At 41.8% G+C, this 19,592-nt stretch overlaps 1 protein-coding gene across 2 annotated transcripts in view; it reads right to left on the reverse strand.

The window, feature by feature from the left end:
* Window positions 1-19,592, reverse strand: part of LOC105492875 (spermatogenesis associated serine rich 2) — a 168,443-nt gene that overhangs the window by 57,339 nt on the left and 91,512 nt on the right. The window lies entirely within an intron of this gene.

Genomic DNA, 19,592 nt, shown 5'->3' on the forward strand with positions numbered 1-19,592 from the left:
CTCTAGGGAAGCATACGGACGGGCAGTGTCTAGGGGTGAAAGTTTACAGCTGAAGCCCCAGTGGGTGTGTGTTACAGGATGCTCTTTTGGTTTAGCGACCTGGTGGCCCATGTTGTGTCAATTAGACCCGTCTTATCACAAGGACAGAGGGATTTCTGTATCCTGGGGTTTCTTGCCTTGTTGTACCAGAAGAATCAGATTACACATGGGCTTGGAGAATAAGTGCAAGGTTTTATTCAGTGGAAGTAGCTCTCAGCAGATGGGGGAGCCAGAAGGGAGATGGTTTTTCCCTGGAGTTAGGCCACTAGGTGGCCCAGGCTCTCCTCCTACTGCCCCAGCCAAATTCCACGTCATTCTGCCAGTCGGTGACCTGCTGGCGTGCTGGTGGCTGTCGATGCATTCCTCTCTACCTACAGCAGCCTGTGTGTTCCTCCCCGATATGCTCCTCTCCAGGTCCAGCCACCTGTGTGTCTTCCTGCTAGGGTCTCTGATTTTTTATAGGCACAGGATGGGGGCGTGGCAGGCCAGGGTGGTCTTGGGAAATGCAACATTTGGCCAGGAAAACAAAAATGCCTATCCTCACCTAGGTCCTAGGCCTGGGATGGAGCCCTAGCCATGGACCACGCCCTTCCGCCCTTCAATATCATTCAATGGGACCATGGCCCTTCCCTTCCCAGAACTTCCCTCCCTGACTTCCGTATCATTAGTACTATACTCTAGAGAACAGCCAGGAGGCAATGATATTGACTTTAATGCCCACTCTTCTGTCTCCAGGACATCTCTCATTAGTCTGGAATTCGTTTTCCTACATATGAAATGAAATGCAATTTTAAAAAAATTCCTTCCTCTTCCTCTCTTTCAGATTCTTAAGAAGTCTACCAGGCCGGGCGTGGTGGCTCACATCTGTAATCCCAGCACTTTGGGAGGCCAAGGCGGGTGGATTGCCTGAGGTCAGCAGCTCGAGACTCGTGTAGCCAAAATGGTGAAACCCCGTCTCTACTAAAAATACAAAAAAAACTAGCCAGGTTTGGTGACATGCACCTGTAATCCCAGCTACTTGGGAGGCTGAGGCAGAGGAATTGCTTGAACCAGGGAGGTGGAGGTTGCAGTGAGCCGAGATTGCGCCACGGCACTCCAGCCTGGGCTACAGAGCAAGAACAACAACAACAACAAGAATTCTACCAGTATACCAGTAAAGAAATTCAGTTGTAATTTTTTTTTGTAGCAACAAGAATACTCAAAGAAATTCAATTATGTAAGTCAAAAAATTAAAGTATCTTTAATGCTTCCTTTCGTTATAATTCATACAACTTAAGCATATATCCCTAAATATTATGGTTTAGTTTTACCTTTATCTATAAAGGAATAACCCTGTATTTTATTTTTGGCATGCATTCGGATTTTTGCTCAACATCATGTTGTAAGACTCATGTTATGTTCTTGAAGTAAAGGCAGTTTATTCATTTTCATATGGTTTGACTCTGCATCCCCACCCAAATCTCATCTTGTAGCTCCCATAATTCCCACGTGCTGTGGGAGACAGCCAGTGGGAGATGACTGGATCACGGAGGCGGGTCTTTCCCATGCTGCTCTTGTGATAGTGAATGGGTCTCATGAGATGTGATGATTTCAAAAACGGGAGTTTCTCTGCAAAAACTCTCTCATTGCCTGCTGCAAAAAGAGATACACATAAGATGTGACTTGCTCCTCCTTGCCTTCCGCCATGATTGCGAGGCCTCCCCAATCACGTGGCACTGTAAATCCAATAAACCTCTTTCTTTTGTAAATTGCCCAGTTTCGGTTATGTCTTTATCAGCAGCAGGAAAACAAATGGACTAACACAATCACTGAATATTTCATTGTATGATTATGACATTATTTATTTATCTATTCTGCCAGTGATGGACAACCAGGTATTAAAACTCAAACTTCCAGTTAACCAAGATCAGTACAGAATAGCTAGTAAGAATCTGGACAGTGAGGAATGGGAAATGATTTCTTATTTTAACTCTGTGTTTCATTTCATACGTAATAGTACTAATTCCAGTTTAGATCTGAGAGAAGTTGTTTGTTGTTATAAAAGACTTTGCTTTGGATGTTCCTTCTGGAACTGTAAAATAGTGAATGCTTTCCCTCTCCACCCATCTACCTTGCTTCAAAGTACAGAAATGAATAGGTCAATCCTAATCGCATGCTTCTGTCTCCAACTAAACCACGACCTTTCTCATAACACTACAGCACTGCAAAATCTGTCACTCTTCACTCATTAACCTTCATGTGAATGATAATTAAACCTGTCAGATTCTTTTTTCTTAAACTGACTTAGAAGTCAATAATCAACTTCAATCATAAATATTCCTGTCTCCAAATAATTGTTAAAATTATCACAAGGCAGCTTTAAGTGTTAAACCTGTGAAGATAAGAGACACTCTACTTAAGTAACACGTGTTTAAGCCTGTTCTGGGCAAATGAAATGTCCTCTTAAAAGTTATGCTGATATACAACACATGTATGGTGCAAATACATAAAGGATTATGGTCTGATAATTTATCACAAAGCAAATACCCAAGTACTACTACCCAGGTGAAGAAATAAAACACTGCTAGTACTTAGAAGTCTTCATCATGCCCCCTCTCCATCTCCCACTCACGAAAGGTAATCGCTCTCTGGACTTCCACTTCCTTTCTTTATAATTCATACCACTTAAGCATACATCCCTAAATATTATGGTTTAGTCTTACCATTATCTATAAAAGGAATAACCCTGTATGCATTTTATTTTTGGTGTGCATTTGGATTTTTGCTCAACGTCATGTTATAAGACTCATATTAGGTTCTTACAAGTAAACGCAGTTTATTCATTTTCATCTCTGAATAATATTTCACAGTATGACTATGCCATTATTTACTTATCTATTCTGCTAGTGATGGGCAACCGGGTTGCTTCCAGTTTTGGGACAATACAAACAATGCTGTTTTCAATATTCTTGTACAAGTGTTATGGTGTACCTAGGAATGCACTTCTGTTGAATATATACAAAAATAGAACTAAATATGATATGTGTAGCTTCAACTTCAGTATATACTGTCAAACAGTTTTTCAAAGACGCTGTACCAATTTAGATTCTCCCTAGCAGTATTTGAGATTTTTGTGTGTGTGTATGTGTGTGTGAGACAGTCTTGCTCTGTTGCTCAGGCTGGATGGAGTACAGTGGTGTGATCTCGGTTCACTGCAACCTCCACCTCTTGGGCTCAAGTGATTCTACTGTCTCAGCCTCCTGAGAAGCTGGGATTACAAGCGTGTGTTACTACGCCCAGATAATTTTTGTATTTTCAGTAGAGACGAGTTTTTTGCCATGATGGCTAGACTGGTTTCAAACTCCTGAACTCAGGTGATTTGCCTGTCTCGGCCTCCCAAAGTGCTGGGATTATACGCGTAAGCCACCATGCCCCACCAAGTTTCTATTGTTCCCCATAAACTCTTTGCTTTCATTATTATTATTATTATTATTTTTTTTTTTGAGACAGGGTCTCACTCTGTCGCCCAGGCTGTGTGCAGTGTCACGGCTCACTGCCTCAACTACCCGGGCTCAAGCAATCCTCCAGCCTAAGCCTCCTCAGTAGCTGAGATTACAGTGGGATTACAGGCATACGCCACCATGCCTGGCTAATTTTTTACTTTTCGTAGAGACGGGGTTTCGCCGTGTTGCTCAGGCTGGTCTCAAACTCCTGAGCTCAAAGGATCTGACCACCTCAGCCTCCCAAAGTGCTGGGATTAAAGCCGTGAGACACCACGCCTGGCGCTGTTATTCTTTTCAATTTTAGTGATTCTGGTATGAGATCAGTATTATAGTTAACTCATTAGGGTTTCAATTTGCATTTCACTTACTTCTAAAGAGACTGAGTGCCTATATATATTATTAGCCATTTGGATATTCTCTTTCCTGACATGCCTATTCTTGCCCAGTTTCTGGAAAGGGGAGTTGTCTGTTTCTTATTGATTTGTTGTATTTCTCTATCTGTTAAATATAATCCAAGTTTCTTCTCCCATTCTGTAACTTGCCTTTTCATTCTCTTAATTGTGCCTTTTGATGAACAGGTGTTCTTAATTCTATATGTAATAATGTACTGACATTAATTCTTTTCAATTCTGGTTAGTACATTTTATGTTTTATTTTAAAAGTCTTTCCTTAAGATAGTGGGAGAAAGTTGTTTCGAAATAAACCATCAGAGGTGGGTGGAAACACAGACAAAAAAAAAAAGGTCATATGTAGCTAATTATTGAACCTGAGTTACAGGTATATAGGAGTTCCTCATACTCTTCTACTTTTTATAATTTTAAACTTTTCAATAATAAATTTTTGTTTGGGGGGGCGGTTTTGAGACAGAGAGTCTTTTTTTTTTTTTTTTTTTTGAGACGGAGTCTCGCTCTGTCGCCCAGGCTGGAGTGCAGTGGCGCGATCTCGGCTCACTGCAAGCTCCGCCTCCCGGGTTCACGCCATTCTCCTGCCTCAGCCTCCCGAGTAGCTGGGACTACAGGCGCCCACAACCGCGCCCGGCTAATTTTTTTTGTATTTTTAGTAGAGACGGGGTTTCACCGTGGTCTCGATCTCCTGACCTTGTGATCCGCCCGCCTCGGCCTCCCAAAGTGCTGGGATTACAGGCGTGAGCCACCGCGCCCGGCCGAGACAGAGAGTCTTGCTCTGTCGCCCAGGCTGGAGTGCATTGGCGCAAACTTGGTTCACTACAGACTCAACCTCCTGGGTTTAAGTGATCCTCCCACCTCCCAAGAAGCGTGGACTAAAGGCACACCCCACCATGCCCTGGGTAATTTTAAAATTTTTTTTGTAGAGATGGGATCTCACTGTGTTGCCCAGGCTGGTTTCAAACTCCTGGGCTCAAATTACCCTCCCAAAGTACTGGGATTACAGGTGTGAGCCACTGCACCCAGTCTAATCTCATTTAAATATGTGTTACCTAGAGTAGTCAAATTCACAAAGACAGTAGGTAGAATGGTGGTTGCCAACAACTGGGAGGGAATGGTAAGTTACTGTTTAATGGGTATAGAGTTTCAGTTTTATAATATGAAAAGAGTTCTGGACATGAATGGCAGTAATGGTTGTACAACAATGGGAATGTACTAATGCCACTGAGCCATACACTTAAAAATGTTTAAAATACAAATTTTGGCCAGGCACAGTGGCCCGCACCTGTAATCCAAGCACTCTGGGAGGCCAAGCCAGGAAGAGCACTTGAAACCTAAAACTTGAGACCCGCTTAGGCAACACAGTGAGATCCTGTCTCTACAACACAATTTTTAAAAAAAGTAGCCAGGTGCTATCCTATGGTCTCAGCTACTCAAGAGGTTAAGGGCAGGATGATCGCTTGAGCTCAAATGTTTGAGGCTGCAGTGAGCTGACTGTGCCACTGCCCTCCAGCCTGGTTGATAGAGCAAGGCTCTGTCTCAAAAGATAATAATAAAAAAAATAAAAATAAAAAGGGAACATTGGGGCTAACAGGTGAGAACTACTGAGTTACAGGAATTATAAATGGTCTCAAGTTGAAAAAGGCTAAACAGACCACCATAACAGCAGCTGGCATTAATGAGTGCTTCATTCTGCTAGACACTGTGAAGCAGCTCTACATGAATTATCTCAGTTAATGCTCTTGATATTCCTACACACAAGTCTTCTGTGATCTTGCCATTTTACAGGAAAGGAAGAGGAGACCTAGAGCAGTAAAGAGATTTCCTAGCTTGCTAGGACAGCCTACATAGCTAGTGACAGAGATGGAATTTAAAAATTGAGTTTGTCTGGTTCTAACAGTGTTTTATACCACTACTCATGTTCACATTGCCTTTCTTATTTACCCTCAAAGTTTTTTAAAAAGAGGATGTCAAACAATTGTTCTTTATTCCCCTGAAGCTACAAAAGAAGTATGAGCTTAAATTAAGGCAGAAACAAATATGCTGAATGTAAGTTTAAAGTTTTGATGGGTAAGCAACAAAACACTGGAACAAGGCTAACAGGCTAATGATGGTATGTCGTGAGTCTCTTCCGATTGCTCCTCAAGAAGATTATATACAACTAACTGTACTAGGTGGGACACACTCAAAAAAAGGTAACTGAAGGAGATGATCTTATGGCATGATTATCACTAAGCAGAATTTAAGAAGTCTTGCTAACAGATAAGAACTAGAAGGTACACGAAAAGCAAATGCAGTTGATTTACCAGCTGGTGAGCTGCTCCTAAGTTATATTTTTCTTTCCCTGATCTCTATTATTGTTTTAATTTGTACCAAAACCACAAATAAAATTTACAACTTAGTTTGGAATTTAACTTTTAGAGAAAATAATAGACTTAAAATGGTATATAAATAATGTAAATACTTCAGGTGGAAGTGAATAAAAGGCTCAAAAACATCTCTAGCACTATCAATAAAACTAGTCTATTTCACATAGAAAAAAATTACTCCTAAAAATGAGAAACGGGGTCAGGCGTGGTGGCTCATGCCTGTAATTCCAGCACTTTGGGAGGCTGAGGCGGGAGGATCTCCTGAGGTCAGGAGTACAAGACCAGCCTGGCCAACATGATGAAACCCCGTCTCTACTAAAAATACAAAAATTAGCTGGGCATGGTGGTAGATGCCTGTAATCCCAGCTACTTGGGAGGCTGAGACAGGAGAATCGCTTGAACCTGGGAGGTGGAGGTTGCAGTGAGCCAAGACTGCGCCATTACACTCCGACATGGGCAACAAAAGTGAAACTCCATCTCAAAAAAAAAAAAAAAAAAAGAGAAACAACTTGAGTAGCCAGAATAAAATCTTGTCTTTGAGTTGTCAAAAAAGTACAGTTCAACCTTTTTGAATGAGATGAATGAAAAATCAAACATTTTTCAGGGAGAGAAAGTTGCATTGCCATGTTTTTTCCTTTTGTCTTTTCTTTTTTTTTTTTTGGAGACAGAATCTCACTCTTGCCCAAGCTGGAGTGCAGTGGCATGACCTTAGCTCACTGCAACCTCTGCCTCCTGGGTTCAAGCAATTCTCCTGCCTCAGTCTCCCAAGTAGCTGGGATTACAGGCATACAGCACCACGCTCAGCTAATTTGTGTTTTTAGTAGAGATGGGGTTTCACCATGTTGGCTGGACTGGTCTTGAACTCCTGACCTCAAGTGATCCGCCCGCCTCAGCTTCCTAAAGTGCTGGAATTACAGATGTGAGCCACTGTACCTGGCCCGTATTTCTTAGCTATGAAAAGTTTTATTTTACTTTGTTTTTTCTGCCTTTTTTTTTTTGTTAGAGACAGGGTCTTGCTCTGTCACCCAGCCCGTAGTGCAGTGGCAGGATCACAGCTCACTGTGGCCTCAAACTCCCAGGCCTGAGTGATTCTCCTGCCTCAACCTCCCAAATATCTGGGAGTACAGGCACACACCACCATGCCTGGCTATTTTTTTTCTTTTTTTCTTTTTTGAGACAGAGTCTCACTCTGTTGCCCAGGATAGAACGCAGTGGTGCAATTTCGGCTCATTGCAACCTCCACCTCCCGGGTTCAAGTGATTCTCCTGCCTCAGCCTCTCAAGGAGCTGGGATTATAGGTGCCTGCCACCACACCCAGCTAATTTTTGTAATTTTTGGTAGAGACAGGGTTTCACCACGTTGGCCAGGCTGGTCTCAAACTCCTGACCTCAAGTGATCTGCCTGCCTCGGTCTTCCAAAGTGCTGGGATGACAGGCGTGAACCACCATGCCTGGCTGCTAATTTATTTTATTTATTTGTAGAGATGGGGTCTCACTATGTTGCTCAGGCTAGTCTCAAACTCCTAATCTCAAGTGATACATACTCCGGCCTCAGCCTCCCAGAGGTGCTCAGATTACAGGTGTAAGCCACTGTAACCAGCCTTATTTTACTTTGTAAAGATTTTTATTATTAAGTACCCCTTCAGGTAAATCAAATGTTTATAGAACTTACAAAAGAAGAAAGAAGTGGACTTATGGTTACTTTCAAACACATCTATTAAAAATAATTATACCACATTACTAAAGTTCTCAAAAGTTCTATAGCTCAGCAAAATTACATAGCAAGAAAAAAAATTCTAGACATGGTGTGGTGGTTCACACCTGTAATCCCAGCACGTTGGGAGGCCGAGGCAGGTGGATCACGTAAGCCAAGGAGTTCGAGGCCAGCCTGGGCAACATGGTGAAACCCCGTCTCCACAAAAAATAGAAAAATTAGCCAGGCACGATGACGCGTGTCTGTAGTCCCAGCTACTTGAGGGGGTGAGGTGGGAGAATGGCCTGAGCCCCAGAGGCAGAGGTTGCAGTATGCACAGATCACACCACTGCACTCCAGCCTTGGTGACAGAGGGAGACTCTCTCAAAAAAAAAAAAAAAAAAAAGGCCAGCGTGGTGGTTCACGCCAGTAACCCCAGCACTTTGGGAGGTCGAGGCAGGTGGATTGCCTGAGGTCAGGAGTTCGAGACCAGTCTGGCCAACATGGTGAAACCCTGTCTCTACTAAAAATACAAAAATTAGCCAGGCATGGTGGTGGGCACCTGTAATCCTAGCTACTCAGGAGGTTTAGGCAGGAGAATTGCTTGAACCTGGGAGGTGGAGGTTGCAGTGAGCCAAGATCGTGCCACTGCACTCCAGCCTGGGCAACAGAGCAAGACTCCATTTTGGAAAAAAAAAAAAAAAGAAAAGAAAAAAAGAAAAAGAAAAGGAAAGAAAGAGAAAAGAATGAAAGAGAAAAAAGAAAGAAAAAAGAGAGAAGAGAAGAAAAAGGAGGAGAAGACAGGAGAGAGAAAAAGAGGAGAGGAGAGGGGAGGGGAGGGGAAGGGAGGGGAGGGGAGAGGAAGAGGCTGGGTATGGTGGCTCACGCCTGCAATCCCAGCACTTTGGGGGCTGAGGTGAGCAGATCACGAGGTCAGGAGATCGAGACCATTCTGGCTAACACGGTGAACTCCCGTCTCTACTAAAAAAATATTAAAAAATTAGCCGGGCATGGTAGCGGGTGCCTGTAGTCCCAGCTACTCGAGAGGCTGAGGCAGGAGAATGGTGTGAACCTGGGAGGCGGAGCTTGCAGTGAGCCAAGATGGCGCCACTGCACTCCAGCCTGGGTGACAGAGTGAGACTCCGTCTCAAAAAAAAAAAAAAAAGAAAAGAAAAAAGAAAATTCTAATCGTAAGTCATTTACTTTTTTTTTTTTTTTTTTTGACACGGAGTTTTCACTGTTGTCGCCCAGGCTAGAGTACAGTGGCGCCATCTCGGCTCACTGCAACCTCTGCTTCCCAGGTTCAAGAGATTCTCCTGCTCAGCCTCCCAAGTAGCTGGGATTACAGGCACACACCACCACACCCGGCTAACTTTTTTTGTATTTTTAGTAGAGACAGAGTTTCACCATTTAGCCAGGCTGGTCTCAAACTCCTGACCTCAGGTGATCTTCCCGCCTCGGCCTCCCAAAGTGCTGAGATTACAGGCGTGAGCCACCGCGCCCAGCCAGAAGTCATTTACTTTCAAGGTGAGATCTCAATAGCATCTATGCCATTATGAAGTGAATGAAGGAAAGATATCATGCAACACATAAGGATTCACCCTAATGATGATTAAAAAGGGGGAAAACCAAATGGACATTTCTTTTTACCCCCAAAGATTTTTAAATAGGAAGAGGAAGCGGGGGGGAAAGGAGGGAAATATTTAAGTAGCTCTATAATCGACAAAAAGTAGAGAAAGAATTAAGCAATAGCACAGTAATACAGGACATTGTTACATGATCAACTATGAAACTCAAATCAGCTATTTCATTATTTCAGAGGTTTAAATACCAAGTGTGGAAGTGTTTTGTAGCTGAATAGTCTGGCAAGGGACAAAAGAGGAGAGGTAACTAAAAATGCCAGATGAAGTTGACAAAGTAAACTACTTGCACTGTAACTTGATAAATATAATTAGACATTGATGGGCAAATACGATTTTGTGTCTAGAACAATACTAGCAATCTTGACTGTTAAAAAGAGTCTAGTATACCATCCCCAGAGAAAGAGACGCAAAAAGATGTTTTAAATGTTCAGGATGATTCTGATACATAGTCAGATATGGGAGAAAAATATCATCTGACAAAATCAGGACTCCCAAAAATATAAAAAAAGTTATAATGGCTTGATCTCATCCTTCTCTAATCTCTAGAGGCTGTCTTCAGAGGAAATTAGGAACAATGTAAAGTGCATCAGCAATCTGTGGGAATCACAAACAAGCCCACTTCCAACCTTGGATTACCCCCCAAGTCTGCTTTCTTCTAATCAGTGCTAGACTCAGAGATCAGTAAGGAAAATATAAAAAGTTATACATATCTGGGACGGGCGCGGTGGCTCACGCCTGTAATCCCAGCACTTTGGGAGGCCGAGGTGGATGGATCACGAGGTCAGGAGATCGAGACCATCCTGGCTAACATGGTGAAACCCTGTCTCTACTAAAAATACAAAAAATTAGCTGGGCGTGGTGGTGGGTACCTGTAGTCCCAGCTACTCGGGAGGCTGAGGCAGGAGAATGGTGTGAACCTGGGAGGCGGGGCTTGCAGTGAGTTGAGATCGTGCCACTGCACTCCAGCCTGGGCGACAGTGCAAGACAACAAAAAAGTTATGCGTATCTATCCTCCTATAAATTAATATCATAAATATAACAGGTTCTCAAGTATTTGCCGTGGGTTCTTTTCAAAGTTTCTTGTATTTATCTCATGATTTTTGACGTCTGGTTGCTTGACAAACAGTATATATAACCCAAGGATAAGGCCCACAGGAGATTTTTGGCAAAATATTTTTTACTTAATTAACTAGTAAGCCATATGAACAAGCAGGCCATTTACAGTCTAAAGACCTGTCCACTATTGCCATTATTTAACTCAGTGTTATTCAAACTATCTAGGGTAAAGAACTAGCTGTTATTTTGTTGTTTTAATTTCTAATGCTTTGAAAACCAATGATTTTGTAATCTACAATAAAATGAAGCTTGAGGATTATGGTTGTGTAAAGAGGTAGGCAAGTCCTCTCCTTAAAACACAAGCATAAAACGAGGGCAGGCACAGTGGCTCACGTCTATAATCCCAACATTTTGGGAGGCCAAGGCTGGTGGATTACTTAAGCCTAGGAGTTCAGGACCAAAATGGGCAATATGGCAACACCCCAGTCTCTACAAAAAATTTTTTAAAAATTAGCTGGGGATGGCGGCTCACACCTGTGGTCCCCGCTACTCGGGAGGCTGAGGTGGGAGGATCATCTGAGCCTGGGAGGCAGAGGTTGCAGTGAACCATGATCGTGCCGCCACTGCACTCCAGCCTGGGTGACAGAGACCCTGTCTCAAAAACAAACAAACAAAAAAATGTGTAAAGCAACCATTTCAGGGCTCTGGAAATCAACCAAAGGCAGAAAACAAATTATTGGGAAACTGCTAAAGCTTTAAGTAAGAACAGTGAAGTCCGTGTCTTTCTTTGCCTAGAGTAGGGCTGCTCCCATTCCCCATCTCCAGCTTCCTCGAGAACAGTTAACTTTACCAGGGCTGGGCCAGCCATGACAATCAGCAGCTTTACTGACAACAGGGCTAACTTGATTTGAAAAGGACTTGAAACCCCACAGCTCTGTCAGCTAAAGCAAGAACTCAGCAGGAAATAAACAGAAAACTTGCAGTTTTACTAGCCTGAAGTTGGGGTCTTGGTTGGGTGAGTGATAAACAAGTAGGAAATTTAAAAGGGAAATCCTGTAAATGAACAGGCCACAGAAAAGCTAGATAAGCTCTCTACCATCCCTAGCTAAACAGAAAACTAGATAAATGCATAAAGGAGACCCAAGAGAAGCTATAGGAAAGTAAAAGTCAAAGCAGACTTGAGAATGGTCTGAACTTTGAATGTACTCCTCAGCCTACATAGATCAATCAGCAGAGGATGAAAGCCTTACGGGCTTGAGGTGTCAGAGCAAAACCTCTGTCCAAATAACTTGCTGATCACTAGCACTGCAGACACAGAGGCAACCCCAAGAAGCCAGGCTAAAAAGTAAAAACTAGATTTTTTTTTTTTTAAGCACAGATGTATTACTGGCTGTACACTTGGAGGAGGAAGATTCTTAAGTCCAGAAAATTATTTTTTTTTCAAATACTCTCAGAAAATAAAATGAGAATCCAGAGTTAGCACAATACATTACCTAAATGAAAGAAAAAGTAAGGGAGGGAGGGAATGAAGGAGGAAGGAAAGAGTGACTCATACATATTAAAAACCCCAAATATCAATAAATATAAATTGAATTTTTTTTTTTTTTTTTTTGAGACGGAGTCTCACTCTGTTACCCAGGCTGGAGTGCAGTGGCATGATGTCGGCTCACTGTAACCTGTGCCTCCTGGATTCAAGACATTCTCCTGTCTCAGCCTCCTGAGTAGCTGGGATGACAGGTGCACACCACCATGCCCGGTTAATTTTTGTATTTTTAGTAGAGACGGAGTTTCACCATGTTGTTCAGGCTGGTCTCGAACTCCTGACCTCATGATCTGCCTGTCTTGGCCTCCCAAAGTGCTGGGATTATAGGAGTGAGCCACAGTGCCCGGCCTTAGAAAACTGATTCTTGAGAGGGTCCAGTTGATGGACTTACTAAGACTTCAAAACAACTAATATAAATATGTTCAAAGAAGTACAGAAAAGTATATCAAATTATTTCAAATAATTAAAGGAAAATATAATTGCAATGACTCAACAAATTGGGAACCTCAAAAAGGAAACTGTAAAAAAAAAAAAAGAAGAAGGAAAATTCCTTTTTTTTTTTTTTTTTGAGATGGAGTATTGCCTAGGTTGGAGTGCAGTGATGTGAATCTTGGCTCACTGCAACCCCTGCCTCCCAGGTTCAAGTGATTCTCTTGCCTCAGCCTCCCAAGTAGCAGGGACTACAGGTTTGTGCCATCACAACTGGCTAATTTTTGTATTTTTAGTAGAGACGGTTTCACCATGTTGGCCAGGCTGGTCTTGAACTCCTGATCTCAAGTGATCCGCCCACCTCGGCCTCCCAAAGTGCTGGGATTACAGGCATAAGCCACTGTGCCCGGCAAGAAATGAAGGGAAATTCTAATTGAAAATACAATACCAGAAGAAAAATTCACTAGACAGACTTAACAGCAGATCCGAAACAGGAGAAGGAACAGTAAACTTGAAAAGAGATCAACAGAAATTAAACAATCTAAAGAGCAGGGAAAAAAAAAAAAAAAACACTGGGAAAAAAGGAACAGAGCCGCAGTCACCTGGTAGGGAAACATCAAGCTTACTTATATATGTGTAATAGAATCCCAAGGAGAGGAAAGAGAAATATTTTTTTGGAGAAATAATGGCCAACATTTGAGGAAATTCCCAAGAGATCCATACTAAGATGTATCATAGCCAAACTGCTAAAACAAAGGAAAATATTGACAGCAACAGGAGAAGAATGACTCATTACAACAGGGGAACAATATGACATATTGTGTGGAATGGCATATTCTACGTACTGAAACAAAAATTTATCAATGAAAAAAAATTTTTTTTTTTTTTTTTTTGAAATGGAGTTTCGCTCTGTCGCCCAGGCTGGAGTGCAGTGGTGCAATCTTGGCTAACTGCAACCTTTGCCTCCCAGGTTCAAGCAATCCGCCCACCTTCAGCAGGTGCTGCCACACCTAGCTGATGATTTTTATACGCAGCAAAACTACCCTTTGGAAATACAGCTGGGCATGGTGGCTCACGCCTATAATCTTAGCACTTTGGAAGGCTGAGGTGGGCAGATCACTTGAAGTCAGGAGTTTGAGACCAGCCTGACCAACATGCTGAAACCCTGTCTCTACTAAAAATACAAAAAAAAAAAAAAAAAAAAAAAAATTAGCTGGGCATGGTGGTGTGGGCCTGTAGTCCCAGCTATCAGGAGGTTGAGGCAGGAGAATCTTCTGAACCTGGGAGGCAGAGGCTGCAGTCAGCCAAGATTGTGCCGCTGCACTCCAGCCTGGATGATAGAGTGAGACTCCATTAAAAAAAAAAAAAAAAGAATAAATTATTTAGCAATAAACAAGAAAAAAATGCAAGAGTTGTACATTTAAATCTGTAAACCACTGCTGAGAGAAATTAAGATCTAAATAAATGCAGAGATATAGTAGTAAGTTCATGGACTGAAAGCCTCCATAGTGTTAAGATGACAGTTCTACACAAACTGGCCTACTGATTCAGTGCACTCTCTATCAGATTCCAAGCAGATATTCTTGTAAGAACTGATAATCTGATTCTAAATTTTATATGTAAATGTAAAGAAACCAAAATAGCCCAAAAAATTCTGGAGGGAAAAATCACTGGAGGATGTATCTTCCTTACTTATTAAACTATATTTACTATAAAGCCATACTAATCAATACAGTGTACTAGCATAAAGACAGATATATGTATCAATGTAACAGAAGAGAGTCCAGAAATAAATCTTCACATGGTCTACTGATTTTCAACAAAGGCGTCAGGGCAATTCAATGGAGGAAAGGACAGCCTCGCCAACAAAACATGTTGTAACAACTGGATATCCAAATGCAAAGACTCTTACACCTCATATAAAAACTAACTCAGCCGGGCGTGGTGGCTCACGCCTGTAATCCCAGCACTTTGGGAGGCTGAGGCAGGCGGATCACGAGGTCAGGAGTTCGAGACCAGCCTGGCCAAGATGGTGAAACCCTGTCTCTACTAAAAATACAAAAATTAGCCAGGCTTGGTGGCGGGTGCCTGTAATCCCAGCTACTCAGGCGGCTGAAGTAGAGAACTGCTTGAACCTGGGAGGCAGAGGTTGCAGTGAGCTGAGATTGCGTCACTGAACTCCAGCCTGGGTAACAGAGGGAGACTCCATTTAAAAGCAAAACAAACAAAAAAAAAACCTAACTCAAACAGGATCACAGACTTTAAAATATACGAGATAAAACTATAAAACTGGGAAAAAGTCTTTCTGACTTTGAGTTAGGCAGAGAATTCTCAGACATGATACCAAAACCCAATCTATGACAGGAAAAAAAACAAAAGATAAATCGGGTTTCATCAAAATTTAAAACTTCCACTCTTTAAAAGACATCATTAAGAATTTTTTTTTTTTGAGACGGAGTCTCACTCTGTCGCCCAGGCTGGCGTGCAACAGCAGGATCTCGGTTCACTGCAACCTCCACCTCCCGCGTTCAAGTGATTCTCCTGCCTCAGCCTCCTGAGTAGCTGGGATTACAGACGCCTGCCACCATACCCAGCTAATTTTTGTATTTTTAGTAGAGATGGGGTTTCACCAGGTTGGCCAGCTGGTCTTGAACTCCTGACCTCAGGTGATCCACCTGCCTCGGCCTCCCGAAGTGCTGGGATTACAGGCATGAGAAACCGTGCCCAGCCCATTAAGAAAATTAAAAGACAAGCCATGGAATGGGAGAATATACTTGCAAAGCATGTACCTGATACAGAACTTGTATTCAGAATATACAAAGAACTCTTAGAATTCAATAATAAGACTCCAAAATTTTCAAACGGATCAAGATTGAACAGACATTTCACCAAAAAAATACATAAATGGCTAAAAATCACATGAAAAGATGGTCAACATCATTTCATTAGGGAAGTACAAATCAAAACCACAATGAGATACCATTATACATCTATTAAGATAGCTATAATAAAAAAAAAAAGACTGACCATACCGAGTGTTGGTGAGGATATGGAAAATATGAAATCCTGATACATTGCTGGTGGGATTGTAAAACTGTATATCGCCACCTTGGAAAACAGTCTTGAAGTTTCTTACAAAGTTAAAGAAGTCCACTCCTAAGTATCTCCACAAGAGAAATGCAAACATATGTCCACATAAAGACTTGTAAGCAAATGTACATAACTGACAATCATTTATAACAGCGCAAACTACAATCCAAAATGAATAGCAACTGGTAAATGGATAAATGTGTTATAACAATACTACTCAGTAGTAAAAAGGGGCAAACTACTGACACATTCAACAATATGGAAGAATCTTAAAAACATTACACTAAGTGAAAAGAAGCCAGACATAAAAACTACATTGCACTAATATGTGTATATGAAATTTCTAGAAAACGCAAAAATAAAGTGACAGAAGATCAATGTTTGCTTGTGGCTGGGGTAGGGAGCAGGAATTGATCACAAACAAGAGAATACTGGGGGATAAGGAAAAGAAGGTTTTGTTTTTGTTTTCTTAAGAGACATGGTCCCGCTCTGTCACCCAAGCTAGAGTGTAGTGATCACAGCTCACTGCAGCCTCAAATTCCTGGGCTCAAGTAATCTTCCCACCTCAGCCTCCCAAATAGCTGGGACTATAACAGGCATGTGCCGCTATAATTGGTTATTTTTTTTATTTTTTGTAGAAACAGAGTCTTTTTTTTTTTTTGAGATGGAGTTTTGCTCTTGTTGCCCAGGCTGGAGGGTGATCTCGGCTCACCGCAACCTCCACCTCCCGGTTCAAGCGATTCCCCTGCCTTAGCCTCCTGAGTAGCTGGGATTACAGGCATGTGCCACTACACCCAACTAATTTTTTTTTTTTTTTTTTTAAGCAGAGATGGGGTTTCTCCATGTTGGTCAGGCTAGACTGGAACTCCCAAACTCAGGTGATCCGTCCGCCTTGGCCTCCCAAAGTGCTGGGATTACAGGCGTGAGCCACCATGCCCGGTTAAGACAGAGTCTTACTATGTTGTCCAGGCTGATCTCGAACTTCTGGCTTCAAGTCATTCTCCTGCCTCAGCCTCCCTAAGTGCTGAGATTATAGGCTTTAGCTACCACACCCAGTCAGAAAGTGTTTTAAAACAAGATTTTGGTGATGGTGCACAACTCCATAAATTCACTAAAAATAATCAAATTATACACTTGGGCACATTTTAAGGTATTTAAATTATACCTCAATAAAACTGTTTTTAAAAGGGCTGAGATGTTGCCACACTGTCAAATCACTATCAAAGAGTTCTTAAACACACTTCATTTCTATATACTTCTCCAGTTCACAGACAGGAATAGGGTCTACAGACCACACTCTTAAGAAGCACAGCTCTGACTTCCGCTAGATATTGGCTAATAGGCTTGGAGTAATCAATAGTTTTAACTGAAACTGACTTAATTTAATTTAAGCTGTTAAAGTTTAACTCCACTAAGTATTTCATTAAATAAGGAATTTACAAGTATTACTGACAAAAGGAAAATATGAAAACATGGTCTATTGCTGAATAAAAGCATAACTCATTATAAAATAAGAGTCTACAAATGAAATACCACCAAGAACAATGACTACCATAGACCCTTTTTTTTTTTTGAGATGGAGTCTCGCTCTGTCACCCAGGCTAGAGTGCAGTGGGGTGTGATCTCAGCTCACTGCAACCTCCGCCTCCTGGGTTCAGGGGATTCTCCTGCCTTAGCCTCCCGAGTAGCTGGGACTACAGGCGTGTGCCACCACGCCCAGCTAATTTTTTTATTTTTAGTAGAGATGGGGTTTCACCATCTTGGCCAGGCTGGTCTCGAACTCCTGACCTTGTGATCCACCTACCTTGGCCTCCCAAAGTGCTGGAATTACAGACGTGAGCCACCGCACCTGGCCGACCCTTCTTTTTAATGTAGTATAATCAAGTAGATAAAGTCAGTATATTTACAGATTAGACTACTAAAACCCAAAGCAATGAAACTTTAAACATATAAATGAATAAATGGAATATTGTAATATTATATATTTCATGGGACCAAATATCAGACATGCAAATGAATTACATGAATAGATTTGTTTCAGAGAGAGTCCCAACAACATGTAAGCTTTACTTTGTTTCCAATTAAGTGTAAATCTAGGCTAAGTTCAACCAAAACTGGTAAGCACTTAGTGTCTATGTTATAGTCTAAAATTTAAATTCATTTTATAGTAATATTTAAATTCATTTTATAGTAATTAGATACCAGTTACAAAAAGCAACTGATGGGGACAGGAGGCAAAGAAATTCTAGGCAGAAAAGGGTGGGTCACCGGTGAAAACCCCACCCTCAAGCCAAAATGCCTGAAACCTCGGCCCAAAGTGAGAACTTATATCCCTGTTTTCCTGTTTGAATGTTTTCCTAAACCACCCATGGCCCTGCCTTGCCCCATTCTGTGCCTATAAAGACCCCAGACTCAGCCAGCAGAGAGAACCAGCTGGACGTCAGGATGTTGGAGAGAAGCGGGTTGACTTTAGAGGGACAGCTTGATGGTGTAACTTTGGAGAAAAATTTAGCTGGAGACAGCTGGACTTCAGGGAAAGATTACCTACCCCCACCCCACCAGCCCCTTTTCAGCTCCCCTTCCTGCTAAAAGCCACTTTCATCAGCAATAAAATCTCCTGCATTTACCATCCTTCGATTCATTCGTGTGACCTCATTTTTCCTGGATGCCAGACAAGAGCTCAGGAGCCACAAGTGCTGATACAAAAGGCTGTCACACTGGCCCTTTGCCCTTGCTGGCAGAGGGCACCCACCCCACACAACGGGGCAAAGGGCCCACTGAGCTGTTAACACTTAAGCCGTCCACAGATGGCAGAGCGAAAAGAACACTATAACATGCCCTCTGGAGCCTTGGGAGTCACAGGCACCCCACAGTCTGGACGCTGCCACAGCAGCCAGCTGGTTGCAGCACTTAAGCCCTCCAGTGCCTGCCTTGTTCACCCACACTCTCCTTCCCATGAGGAGTTGAGAGAGGCAGGCTGAGCAAAGGAGAGACTCCTGAAAAGGGGTCAGGGAAATATCCTGCTTCACGATGATACTTTTTTTACAGCTCTGGCAAAACACAGACATGAAATAAAGACTCTCTCATTTTAAAAAGGTCAAAGCAATTTGCTGAAGTTAACTTTTTTTAGGAAAAATTAAATGCTCAACTTTTCCAGAACCCTATTTTTACTATACTATTTCTCATTTGCAGGGCAAAAACAGATGCTCAATGTTTCAAGCATAACTGGGAAAAAAACAAACTGAATTATAACAACTAAGAAAAAACAAACTTGGGTTATAAAAAAAAAACTTTTCCGTTGGTAAATTTCATTCCACAGAACAGTTCAGCTTTAGTAATCTAAGCATTCCCTAGAGCTCAGATTCTTCCTATAGATTTACTACACAATGAAACTACAACTTTCGAAACCACAAATCTGGTTTATTTACTTTCTTATGAGGTTTTTGAATTACCAAGTCAAAATCAGCTTTAAAAGCATTTTCTTCATATTTAACATGTGAGACCTGGATCTATGAAGCTTTGTTTTGAATTAAAGAACATTAACTTTGAACTGGAAATTAAATTGAATGAGGGGAAAATGCCAGGATATCTATGATCATTCTTTTAATCAATACATACCAGTTACGTACAATAGTTCTAGTGCTATTGTTCACTTTGTCCCTTTAAATTTTTGCAGCTTTCTAGAAAAGTAGAAAAAGGTTTTGCAGAATCTTTGTTGTCCTTCCCTCCATTATAACTACCCTTCTATTTCCTGACTCTTTGCACCCTGTATTTCACTTTAGATAAGAAGCTAGAGGAACAATCCTGGAAGGAAAGCTAAAGAAGGAAACAAAAACCAGAAGCAT

This window comes from Macaca nemestrina, chromosome 10 (genome assembly GCF_043159975.1).
Source record: "Macaca nemestrina isolate mMacNem1 chromosome 10, mMacNem.hap1, whole genome shotgun sequence".
NCBI lineage: Eukaryota > Metazoa > Chordata > Mammalia > Primates > Cercopithecidae > Macaca > Macaca nemestrina.